Raw genomic sequence first — 13,063 nt, 5'->3', positions numbered from 1 at the left:
AATCTACTAGGATAAATATGTATGCTGCCTTTGACAGTATGATTTTCGTTACTGTACGCGGGAAAAATTAGCATACTGTAATCAAGCATAAGTATTTTAGATATGTGATGTTCTCTATTGCTCAGGGGAGTATGCCTCTTCACAGATCACTAACTTGTTTACTAAATGTACAGCCTTCTCTCCTATTCCAAATTGGAGAGAAAGAACTGATGTTACAATGAAATTCAAATGGAAAATAAAAAATAATACTTATCCCGTTATTACGGTTCCATTATGAGAAGTCCTGAGAAGTTCCCAGTATATATTAAACACCTATGACATGCTAGCTAATTTGACCAAGTCATCCCTTAAAATTTGGGGTATTCATAGAAAATGAAACCCCTTTCCATTCATAGAAAACGAGTGAATGTAAACACAGAACGAACGCAACAGCTGATTGGCCGATTTAGTAATGAGGGCTCGACCAGCCAATAGGAGCCGTGAACGCTTCTGCAAAGATCGGCCGATTTATCGTCTGTTTGTTGTTGTTCTAGTATTGATTGTGTGTTACAGTATTTTAGCCACATTTCCTTTGAGTTTTGGTCTTCCATCGCATCGGAAAAGTCCTCTTCCTCGAGTAAATCCAGGTACGTGCGAAGAAATGGCGTTAAAATGACGGTCGGCGGGTTCTGTTGCAAAATGGGTTTGGCCTCGCCACTCGGGGACACTCTGGACTGGCCTACCGTTGGCAGGGCGAAATTTCTTATTGAGGGGTCTTTCAGTGAATAATTCTTTGGTTTGTCCTTGAAATATTGGCAGGAGTGTGTTTTAAAAATGAAGGGGTGGGCAAACCTGTTGGTTTGATAGGGCTGTAGCTTATTGCATTTACCGTAGTTAGTTGGGCTGTCTTAGCCCTCGGTAGGCCTCGTTCTGGCCTCACGGTAGAATGCAGTGATAAAACTGCAGAATATGTCGGGTCCTCATGTCGTATGAACAGTAAAACCTTATTCTGACAAGAATGAATCATTAAAAAAAATTGGTCATCACCTAACCTTACTTAAGGCTACAGATCGTAACCTAACTGGGGGGATTTAGTCATCCAGGACCCCATTAACATAACCTGAATCAGAGCACTGTACGTTGTAAAGTGCATTGCTTTTGTCGTTTAGGTTAGGTGAGTGGTACGGTTTCTCTCGTGTGGGATGGGCAACCATCCTACAATTTTGCCAATGTAATCATCGTCATCGTCATAAGCATCATCATGGCGCAAGAGGCCTCCATGAAATTCCGCCACTCATGCTGTTCTTATGCTTTAGCTCAACAAATCTGCACTCATCCACTGCCTTCCTTCTCATAGTTCTCATCCAAGTAGGTTTGGGTGCATAATAAATAAATTTCTCACAAAGGACTTGAACTACTGTATATCTTTTTCCGTGTATGTAATTTATGTTTTATTAATTTTTTACTAATTTATTGTTCCAAACCAGTCATTTTTGCTCTTTCTCTTCTCATTAGCTTATAAACTATCGTGGGGAATTCCTGTCAGAAGTAATGGTTGTAGAGTGGGGCGAACTAGAAATGAGTCACCAACAAAAAGGGTAGAAATTACATAAATCACTAAATAAGTTGAAGGAATAATAAGCCATGGGGTATGGGTAAAGAGGAATAACAAAATTTTAAAGAATTACAAAGCATGTAGTTGTGGCAAGGGTAGTCACAGTTATACATCCTAACTTATCCATAGTTAAAGCACCAGGTCCTATCCAGATGGGAGGAAGGGAGCTCTTCCCCTTCTAGCCTAACCTAACCTAGACTCCACATATTGCTGATTGAAATTCAGGGATGCATCATAACTTAACTTAACCTAATATAGGATGCTGTGACATACCTGACTGATAGGGTGGCCCCCTCCTCCTCCAACATACTAAATGAGTTTGTTTTTATTGTAAGTTTTTGGTATTGACCTTATACTCAAATATGTCATCAAGTAATTAGTAAGTGAGGCATACTGATCATTGTCAATGTACCGCATGGTTTTCACAGGTTGCAAATAGACTCTTGGATTGGTGGTACTCAGACAGACTGAATAAGTTGTCATTCTTTTGTAACATGAGGCCTGGATTTTTCATGTTGGTGGCAGGGATGAGTCGTGTGTAAGAGGGAATGCGATGAGTGTAGTTGGTATTGAATTAAATTAATAGAACTTTTTTGGTTACAGTTGTTTAATTTATTTTCATTTCCACTTAAAATTTAGGTTGAAGCTTTTTCACAATTTCTTTGTTCCTACATAAAACTTGGATTAAAACTCCATAAGATTATTTAACTTATGTTAGATTAAACTCCATAAGATTATTTAACTTATGTTTCCCCTCATAAAACTTCAGTTAGCCCTATCTGAGACTCCAAACACATCCAGGAGCTTCACCCTGAGAAATTATGAAGTTTTTTATTGGCAAAAGTTAACTTAACTGTTATGTTAAAACATGGGTCATAAACTCCTTGATAAAACTAAAGAAAAGAAGCCAGGTGCAAATGCTATAAGCACCTAAGACTTCTTGTTGTTTCTGGCCTAGTTTAGAAGAGGGGGATAGCAAGACTTGAGATCGTTTATGTTAATTTTATTTATAGTTCGGATAAAGTATGCTGTAATTCTAAGTGTGGATTAGGCAGGGTTGGTTTTGGTTTGTTCCTTTACTTGCCAGTCAGTCTATCTCAAATTTTAGAATTCCCATCTTATATATGATTGGGAAATCTCTTTTCGTCGTAACGAAGTACAGTATAGGTTTTACAATTAAATTTTACCACTGGTTATATTGCAGTTTGGTGTTCCATGTTCCTAGGTTCATGTGAGGTATAGGCATAGACTAGGTTATGTCATTTTTGGCTAAATCAGCCTGACAGCCCTTAATAGACATGTTCTGTGTCCTCCAAAATCTCCCCTCCACCATTACATGATCCTCATCTTCACATGCAGGTTACTGTCAGTGCAGAAAAGAGATTCAGCAAAGGTATGAACTAAATCTAAATAAATAGGAAATTTAATAGTGTTACGTTCATGATCACTCATTCATTATGCCATATTATTTAGCAATTAGTGCAATGCTATTAGTTTCTTAATTTATGTTTGATGGTGTAAGTAATTTATTAGACTGATGCCCAAAACTAAATTGACATTTTCCTATACTGGACAGTAAAGAACGAATTCACTCTTAGTACCTTTTGATCTAATCACGCAATTAGCATATCCTAAATGTAGAGTTTTGTTGCTTTTTTCTCTCTCAAGAGATCAGATGCATACAATAGCTGGCTACTGGAATGTGACATTATCGGCTACTCGGAAGACTTTGCAATGATTGTCACCAAGTATTTGTGGTAAATATGTTTTTATAGTGATTTGCAGGCGCCCCACACACCAGTGGTGAAATTTTGAGGGTTGAGTTCATTTTTTTATGGCATGATTAGACTCTGCCACAGTTGTATGTACAGTTTTCCAGGTTTCTTTAGCAGTTTTGGACTGTTTTGCTTCCCATGCATATGTCATGTGTGTTTATGGCATTCAGCATCAAGGGCTGAAGTTCTTAACCCCAGGTAGGTGATAACCTCCTGGAGTACATTAGGGTCAGATTGTTATTGTGGTAGATTTGTTGCAATCACTCATTTCTTACTTAATTGAGACAGGGAAACATTTTAGTCACCACATATGGTCAAACTTCTAATGATAAGAAGCCACTCCTCTACCAGATTGATATCAAAATCTGCTGTGTCCTTATGAATCTGTTCATTCCATTATTTATTTATTTATTTATTTATTTGCTTTTTGCCTTAATCAAGAAAGTTACCTGTAAGTTCACATGTCCACATTGCCTAATGATAATAGTCAGTTTTGCATGTTACCTAAGTCAGTTTTTTATCATCTGTATGTAAAAGTTTATCATCAAACTTTAGCTAATCATGTTTGAAAGTTGAGCACGAAAACCTTCCATTCTGCATTCTTTAGGTTCTCTACCCGTTCTTATTTCCTAGCCACCTTCCTTGTATGTTGGATGGGAGGTTTTTGATTTGGAAGGGGGGGGGGGAGGTAAAAATACAACTTGGCTGTATTTGAATTCTATTAAGATGAGCTTGGAAAAATTGTAATTATAATATTTTGAGGTTAAATACCCTACATTTGCAGTGCATACATAGAGCCTTTCAAGGATTTTGCTGTATACAGAAAATTATTTACTGTAGGATATTGAAGGTTGCATGAAAATACAGAAGTATGTTTTTACATGCATCTAAACCTCAAGTACTTCTCTACAAGTGATTTCAATGGGTATGCTGAAGCTACTGACATTATATAGGTTCCTGAATATACTGAATATATTCAAAGGTACTGTACATATGCAACATAAAGATGCTCTTGATTATCAGATATAGTGAAGGATACAGTGTTTTAGCTGGTACTGACAGCCCATATGATCATAAGTTAACTGAGCTGTACATGGACACTAATAAATGAATCACAGAGATGATATGCATTCACAATAGGGAACTTGTCAAAACTTTACCCATGTGTTTAATATGTTCACAAACTTTTACACCTGTTTCTGACAAACATTTTACAATTACAGAAAAGCTAAGATTACCAGGCACCTAAATGTGGTACAATTTGGAGAGACTATACCATAAAACTGCACATCAGATGTTTGCAGTATTGTAATCCATTAAGCAGAAAATGTCAAAGTTCAGTATTTTACAAAATCATGAAAATTTAAAATTATTTGTGTCCATAATTTTGTAGTACAGTGTTCTGTTCTTCAGCCCAAGAGGATTTACTCTTTGGTAGCAGGGCTTAGATTAGATGAATTTTCCAATACCCAAACTGTATCAGTTGTTTGAATGCTGCATTCAGACACATGTTTTATTGAGCTTTAACCTCACTTATTGCCCACAAAGGTTTTGATGTTCATTCTGTTTGCATCCATCAAAAGGGTTTTGCTGTCTAGTGTTTTAATGTATGTAAAATCTTCTTACCCATTCTGATGACTTTGTGGTTAGGCAGTGCAATGATTTGACTGCCTGATTTATTCAGCCAGTGAGTTGTGTGAAATTGCATGTTCTTCATTGTTCATTATTTCTTCCTAGCTACCCTGACTATGATAAATCAAATTTTTCACTGCATTATATTTCATCCAACACAGTCTGGCTGTTTCTCTGCCGATTGTAGAATCCAACTTAACTGAAAGTGAAACTTTAAGTTCTTCAAGCAAGTAATTTTTCTTTAAAATTCATTGTTCTGTGGTGCAAGAAATCATGTACATGACTTGTCCCAGCACAACCAAGTTCATTTTTCCATTGCAAAGAACGGAGGTGGAGTCAGGCAAACTTAGTACCTCCAGCACTCTTTAGATATGCGATTAAGCTGTCAGTGGGCTGTCAAAAAAATGCTGCACAACTCCACTGAGTTGCATAGACATTGCCTCAGTTTGCGTAATATTGTAAGAACATTGGCAGTTTATAAATGCTCTAGATACATTACATTCTGTCAGTAGACTGCTCTTGAAGAAAAACCAACTTAATGTGTGTGTTGTATTTATGTTCTCTGTTTTGCAATGATGACCAATGGTATATTTAGAGCTGTGGTTCTGATTGTGTGTTCGTTTGTGATGTTTTGCTGATTTTGTTGCTTTGCACCCATGTGGTTGAGATGCCCACATAGCTTTCCTTGAGGTGTTTTCGGTCAGATTTCCCCAAATTACTGAGCTCCTCAGTTTCACACAGCTAGCCTCTTGGTGCAGGTCTAATGGAAGCAGCACTATCTTTACGTTGTATAATTTTCTATGCTGATGCAGTTTATCCAGATCTCCTCCTGATACTGGACCCCTCTGCAGTTTGACATTTTGCTAATTAGGATGTCATCTTGTTGCCACTCTTCTTCTGGATATCCCTTTTAGCTTCAATCCAGTTCCCATGTTTTTCTGAAATTTATTATGTCAGTCTGTACTGTTGTCCTCGCATCAAGGACAGTATCAGTGAAACTGCTTGGTGATTAGTAGTGTCTTGCTGCCTTAGATTGCCTTGCACCTAATCTATTAGGCAGTGCCAACTGTTTTATTCCATGTTGCGATGTTTTGACGTAATATATCACCGCACCATATTGGCGAGTCCTTTTACCACAAGTACCTAAGGCAATTCCACCTTTAGCCATGGCTGCCAAGCCCTCTTTTTGTTCTTCATCACCAGTTGAATCTTCCAGCATTGTGTTTGTAGACTCATTTGCCTTTTTCGGCATTGAACAGGCCTTAGCCGTAGATATTACTCAGTGATGCCACACAAAAACAGGACTGTGGTTAGTATCCCAACTTCATCAGTTTTCTCAGGAATCTTGCAGAAGGCATAAGCTCTAAATTGAAACTTCATTCAGATCTTGGGCAGAGGACTTTTATTTCTCTTTCTTGTTGAGGGAGGTTGTTATGATTCCCCATGAGTTCCATTTGCTGGAAATTCCTCCTATTCTTGGGCCTGAGCAGTCATCACATTTGGCAAATAGGGATTGTTTTCAAACAGCAGTGCTCAAACTGAATATTCTGGAAAGTGTCTTAAGCAGTTGTTATTACAAAACTGAACTATGCACAAACTCATTTCATCACAGCCAAATTCTTCAGTATAGCACACCAAAGATAAAACCAACTCTAAATATATATATTAATACTGTATTTCTTATATTACGGTACTATAGTAAAACTAGGCATATTCCTTTAGATGATTAATGTCCATAATAAGCATACACATCGCGTCACCAGATCTGTATTGACTATTTCTTTAAACTTCCATATCTTTGCCATGCCTGTCACTGCACAAGAGGAAACTTGCAGGTATTTTTTTGCATGTTTGGAGAGTCTAATAATACTCATCTGTATTGCTGTACCTTTGTCTTATTTCCCCCGTAGAGGGGTAGTGCCGTCAGTGCAGCTTACGTGCTGCACTGTAGGCGTTTTTTAAGTTCTTTGCAGTGTTCTTTTGGCCCCTGGCTGCAACCCCTTTCATTCGTTTTATTGTATATCTTTCTTCCATCTTACTTTCCACCCTCTCTTAAAAATTGTTTCATAGTGCAACTGCGAGGCCTTCTTCTTGTTACGTCTTTAAAAGTTACTCTGCTTCCAATTTCTCTTTCAGGCTTGAATGACCTCACAGGTCCCAGCACTTGGCCTTTGGCCTAAATTTTATAATAGTATATTCCAATTCTGGGACCAGGTCATTTTATTTTTTAAATTCATTGAATTTGTCCTTGGATAGATAACCAAATTACTCTTGCAGTTTCAATACTGTTTTCCTGTTTTGCTAATTAAGTTTCTCAGGGTTCTCAATCTACAGTGTACTCTTGATTATCCTTGATAATTATCCTTAGCTTATGCGGATTACTTGAAATGGTGGATTACCTCCCTGTATTTCATACATTAATACAAAGCTGGATATGCATAGACAGTAATGCATATGCTTGGAGCTTGGGCAGATACAGAATAAAAGGAGGCAAGATTTAACAGAGATGTGGAAAATGAACCCTTGAATACCTGGTACTCATAACATGTGATTAGGTGTCCCTATTAAAAATAATATGAAACCTAAAATAATGTAAGAAAAATCTGAAGACATACTGTGCTGTATATTCAAAAAGTTATTACACAGTAGCAAGTTATTCAAGAAAATTATAATTGTAATTGTTGAATAAATCAGCCCTACCAGATGGACCAAATGAAGTCGGATGAGAGGCTTCCAAAAATAACATTGAGATTGATGATATTGATGATGAATTGATACTGACCTGTTTTTGATTTCCACTATATTATGCTGAGGTTACAAACACATCCTTTCTATAGGAGTATCTTTGATGCAAATGGGGTAAGACAGTAAATAAAGGTGTGTATGGTTTAGTTGGGGGTAGACCCACCAAATCACATGTATGTATCCTCACTTTTTCTCAGGTTAGTGCCATGCCAATATGTCTCCACTGCTGCTCTGTGGTGGCTAACCTTGAATTAATTTTTCTTTAAGCTGTACACTGTCTTTATCTCTGGTCGACACGAGAGCCCTTATTTGCTGCCTTTTATGACATTTAGCTTCAGCCAGCGCTCCTGTTTGTACTGCTGTGCTGTTTCTGCTGCCTCTTTGGTCCCTGACTCTGCTGTGGACCTATCTTACTGCTGATTTTGCTGGTTTGACTCTTGGATCATCCCATCAAGAACAATCCCCTGTTGGGGGGTAGTGCCAGTGCACCTCATGTGATGCACTGTAGGAATTACTTAAGGTTCTTTGCAGCATCCCTTCGGCCCCTAGCTGCAGCCCCTTTTATTCCTTTTTACCGTGCATCTTTTCATATTCTCTTTCTTCCATCTTATTTTCCACCCTCTCCCAACAATTGTTTCATAATGCAACAGAAAGGTTTTCCTCCCGTTACACCTTCAAAACCTTTTTACCGATAATTTCTATTTCAGAGCTGATGGCCTCAAAGGTCCCAGCAATGCAACAGAAAGGTTTTCCTCCTGTTACACCTTTAAAACCTTTTTACTGGTAATTTTTGTTTCAGTACTGAATGGCCTTAAAGGTCCCAGCTCTTGGCCTAAATTGTATGTATTCTATTCCACCAGGACAGTCTGTTCACAATCTCTTCTGTTATTTAGTCTTATTCACCCTCTTTACCTCTTCCTGAACCCCAGATTGCAGGGAGGGCAGAAAGTCCTTCCAGACTACTTGCTGTGTCAGAGGCCCCAGAAGTATGGCAGAAGGGTACATGTTATGACTGACCACTTGTGCTTGTTTCAGGTCCTGTCTTGCCTGGACCTGCCACATTTCAGTTTGCACTGTACCAGTCTTGGTCTCCAGCTCAGTCATGGTGGCATGATGACCTTGCGTGTGAGTGTGCCCTGGTCTGATTCCCTGTCCTCTGACACAGGGTTGTTGTCCTTCTCTCTGGTCTCTAAGCATACTTTACCTTAGGAGCAACGTGAGTCTGTTGCTGACTCACTTAGGCTGGAGGGGTTTGCTTCCTGTGACCTGCAGCAGAATGCATTAGATAAGCATTTTTGTAAGAACAGTGGGCTCATTTGAGATGACCCTAAAGTTTGCCCTAGAGTTGATGCCCTTGTCCTGACTCTCTTGGTTCTCACTTGTGATGGAAGGGGTGGATTCTTTTATCTGAAACCCAGAGAATTCCTTCTCCTCCAGCTGTTCTTCTAAGCCAATTCTTCTTTTAGTATGTCAGAAAAGGTATTATATGTCCGAGGATGCGGAGGGTTGCCCCTGCAGGTAGCCTTTTCAGTTTGCGGACTGATGAACAGCCTCCCTCAGGCGTGACTTCATGGATAAGGGATCTTCCTAAATAACCAAGCAAATGGCTTGCACATTACACACATAACACAGCCACAAGCATTGCTTTTTCAAGCAGTGTCTGTTGCACCAAGTCCAGCATTCAGAGGATGAGATATGCTCTCTTTTAAAATTTTTTTTTTTACCATATGTCAAAACCTCAGATTTCATCAGTTCCTGACCCTAGATATCAGAGTTTCTCCACCCACCCATGTGGGACTTAGTTGTAGTGATTGAGGTGAGGTGCTTCTGTGCCAAGTGCGCGCTTTGTACTGCTGTATGAACAAGACCTGACCTCTAATGCCCAAATGTTGGTGTCTGTTTGTCATGTTTGGGAGGTATAAAAATTAGTTGTACAGAACACTATTTATTTCTGGATTCCTGTGGTAAACAAGTGGGTGTATTGGTCATCCAGCGGAGGGGACCGCTTTTTATCATGTGCAGGAGTCGGGTATTGAGTTGAGGAGTCAAGGATACGCAGATTACCTTTACCTCTTGCTACTTGAGTGGCATTGCTTAAAGTCCTTAGTTATGAAAGAACTTTAAGCAGTGCCAAGTAGCAAGAGATGAAGGTGATCTATGTATCCTTGACTCCTCATCTCAATACCTGACTCCTGCACATGACAGAAAGTGATCACCTGCGCTGGATGACCTACACGCTTGATTACCTCATGAAGTCAGAAGTAAATGGTGTTCCTCTACAACTACTTTTTATACCTTTGATAACTACCCTTTAGGGCCTGTGGTGGCTGCTCAGCATGCGTAGCTGTCTGAGCTTCATTGGAAAGGAAGTGTCTGTGCGATATGTATTTATCTGCTTTTTATTAATGTTGGTTTGACTGTGCCAAGTTGAGCTTTTCAAATGGGATGTTTACTCCAGACAGCATGGAATCGCGACGCGTCAGAGGACCAAGAATCAAGGTCAATATTTATTCTGTTGTCATTTAATAACTGAATTGTGTAACTCATAATTAAAGTAGATTTCATCGAGATTGTATGTATTATTCGTTATCTAAGATGGTGTATCGATGCCCGTGTTGAACGTGAAGCGACTAATGGAACATGGAGCTGTTCATATTGTTTGTATATTTTAGCCCGTCAGTTGATTCAGATTCATATTGATTATACTGTCTTCAGGTGACAGTTTATTGGATGGCTTTCCGGCGTTGTAGAGGTTTTGATTTATTTAGTACTTTCCTTCTGCAAATGTTACCTTCCTGTCTTCCTGCTGACGCGATTCATTCCATCATCACCTGAACATACATTCATCGTGATACGTATACATACTCAAGTACCGTCTGTCATTTTGTGTACGTTTTATTTTGTGTGGACAAAAATATATAAGATATACGATATCTTTATATGAAATAACTTCGATTAAAACGAGGTCTTCTGTTACGGTCGAAAGCTCGCGATTTCATCCGGATGTTAACAAAGGCCGTAACTTTAAAGATCCGGAAGTGTACGCGAACGCCAGACGTCTCTTCCGTGGTATTTGGCGAAATGTAAAGTTCAGGAGGATAAGTGACACCAGTGATGGTTTATGCAATATCGATTTTACTCTACGGAAACGCTTTGGAAAGGTCAGCGCCGAATCCGCGGACGCAGATGACTTAAACCTCGGGACTTCGCGACTTGTTTGATGACAAAGTGGAATGATCTTCAGGTGTTTCTCGAGTCACTGCTGATGCTTTGAGGTTTAACTGTAGGACAAGCACTGCCCTGCCGGTTTATGTTTTTGATATTTTGAGTATGATAATTAGTTACACTACTTTTATAATGATCATGATTTATATTTCTCCTTCCCGTAATTAAGGCAGGAAGGGTAACTTTCCCCCCACTCTGGCAACACCTTTAGATGCAGTACTGTACATTTTCTTTAGTAAATTGTGAGATGAAACTCGTTTAATATATAAATATAAGTCGGAGTATTGCTGTAATGTGAATTGAAATAGCTGTTTAAGTAATTGTTTATTGTAGACGGCGTTGTAAAAGGGTTCAGATAGCCCATGATTATGAGAAAAATCTCTTAAAAATGATGTCCAAGTGCTTGAGTTTACCTTCCACCACAGATTCGACACAAAGAGAGCGAAAAGTCCATTTTAACATGATAACGGACTGTTAAAAGAACACTGTAGTTTCTATTAATACTAATGTTACTCTTGTTAATATTATCGCTGTTTTAGTGCCCTCTTTTTGGCCGTTAATTTATTGGAGGTAGGAAAATAATTACGAACATTAAGCGTTTGCGTTTGAGCGTTTGGTTATGTAATAAACTGTTCTGTATCAACCACCTGTGGATGCGTTTTAATGTCGATGAGTCATCGCTTGCAAACTTAATCGTAATGCAGCTGACTGACATATGGAATGCCGCTGTCCAGACTGTCTTTCATTCTTTGCTCTCCAGACTGTCTTTCATTCTTTGCTCTCCAGACTGTCTTTCATTCTTTGCTCTCTAGACTGTCTTTCATTCTTTGCTCTCTAGACTGTCTTTCATTCTTTGCTTTCTAGACTGCCTTTCATTCTTTGCTCTGTAGACTTTCTTTCATTTTTTGCTCTCTAGACTGTATTTCATTCTTTGCTCTCCAGAATGTCATTCATTCTTTGCTCTGTAGACTGTCTTTCATTCTTTGTCTCTAGACTGTCTTTCATTCTTTGCTCTCTAGACTGTCTTTCATTCTTTGCTCTCTAGACTGTCTTTCATTCTTTGCTCTCTAGACTGTCTTTCATTCTTTGTCTCAAGACTGTCTTTCATTCTTTGCTCTCTAGACTGTATTTAATTCTTTGCTCTCCAGAATGTCTTTCATTCTTTGCTCTGTAGACTGTATTTAATTCTTTGCTCTCCAGAATGTCTTTCATTCTTTGCTCTGTAGACTGTCTTTCATTCTTTGTCTCTAGACTGTCTTTCATTCTTTGCTCTCTAGACTATCTTTCATTCTTTGGTCTCTAGACTGTCTTTCATTCTTTGCCTCTAGACTGTCTTTCATTCTTTGCTCTCTAGACTGTCTTTCATTCTTTGGTCTCTCGACTGTCTTTCATTCTTTGCTCTTCATACTGTCTTTCATTCTTTGTTCGCAAGACTCTTTCATTCTTTGTTCTCCAGAATGTCTTTCATTCTTTGCTCTGTAGACTCTTTCATTCTTTGCTCTTCAGACTGTCTTTCGTTCTTTGACCTGTAGACTGTATTTCATTCTTTGCTCTACAGAGTGTCTTTCATCCTTTGCTCTGTAGACTGTCTTTCATTCTTTGTTCTCTAGACTGTATTTCATTCTTTGCTCTATAGAGTGTCTTTCATCCTTTGCTCTGTAGACTGTCTTTCATTCTTTGCTCTCTAGACTGTATTTCATTCTTTGCTCTACAGAGTGTCTTTCATTCTTTTCTCTGTAGACTGTCTTTCATTCTTTGCTCTCTTGACTGTCTTTCATTCTTTGCTCTGTATGCTGTCTTTCATTCTTTGCTCTGTAGATTGCCCTTCATTTTTTGGTCTCTAGACTGGCAATAAAGTATACTTAACTTTCATTCTTTGCTCTGTAGACTGTCTTTCATTCTTTGCTCTGTAGATTGTCTTTCATTCTTTGGTCTCTAGACTGTCTTTCATTCTTTGCTCTCTAGACTGTCTTTCATTCTTTGGTCTCTAGACTGCCTTTCATTCTTTGCTCTCTAGACTGTCTTTCATTCTTTGGTCTCTAGACTGTCTTTCATTCTTTGCTCTGTAGACTGTCTTTCATTCTTTGGTCTA

General features: G+C 38.7%; 1 protein-coding gene across 10 annotated transcripts in view; it reads left to right on the top strand.

Moving 5' to 3' along the window:
* The first annotated feature begins 447 nt into the window (after positions 1–447).
* Positions 448–13,063, top strand: part of enc (encore) — a 292,147-nt gene continuing 279,531 nt past the window's right edge. For 3 of the 10 annotated variants that reach the window (XM_067117571.1, XM_067117462.1, XM_067117624.1), the window contains exon 1: positions 491–626. The gene's annotated coding sequence lies outside the window, so the exon portion shown is untranslated. Of the gene's footprint in view, positions 627–13,063 lie in introns of all 10 variants that reach the window. The other 7 variants (XM_067117593.1, XM_067117512.1, XM_067117547.1 and 4 more) reach the window with 5 other exon arrangements.

The sequence above is a fragment of the Macrobrachium rosenbergii genome, chromosome 2 (assembly GCF_040412425.1).
Source record: "Macrobrachium rosenbergii isolate ZJJX-2024 chromosome 2, ASM4041242v1, whole genome shotgun sequence".
Classification (NCBI taxonomy): domain Eukaryota; kingdom Metazoa; phylum Arthropoda; class Malacostraca; order Decapoda; family Palaemonidae; genus Macrobrachium; species Macrobrachium rosenbergii.
The sequence above is the reverse complement of the archived record's forward strand: the minus strand, read 5'-3'. Positions and strand labels throughout refer to the sequence as shown.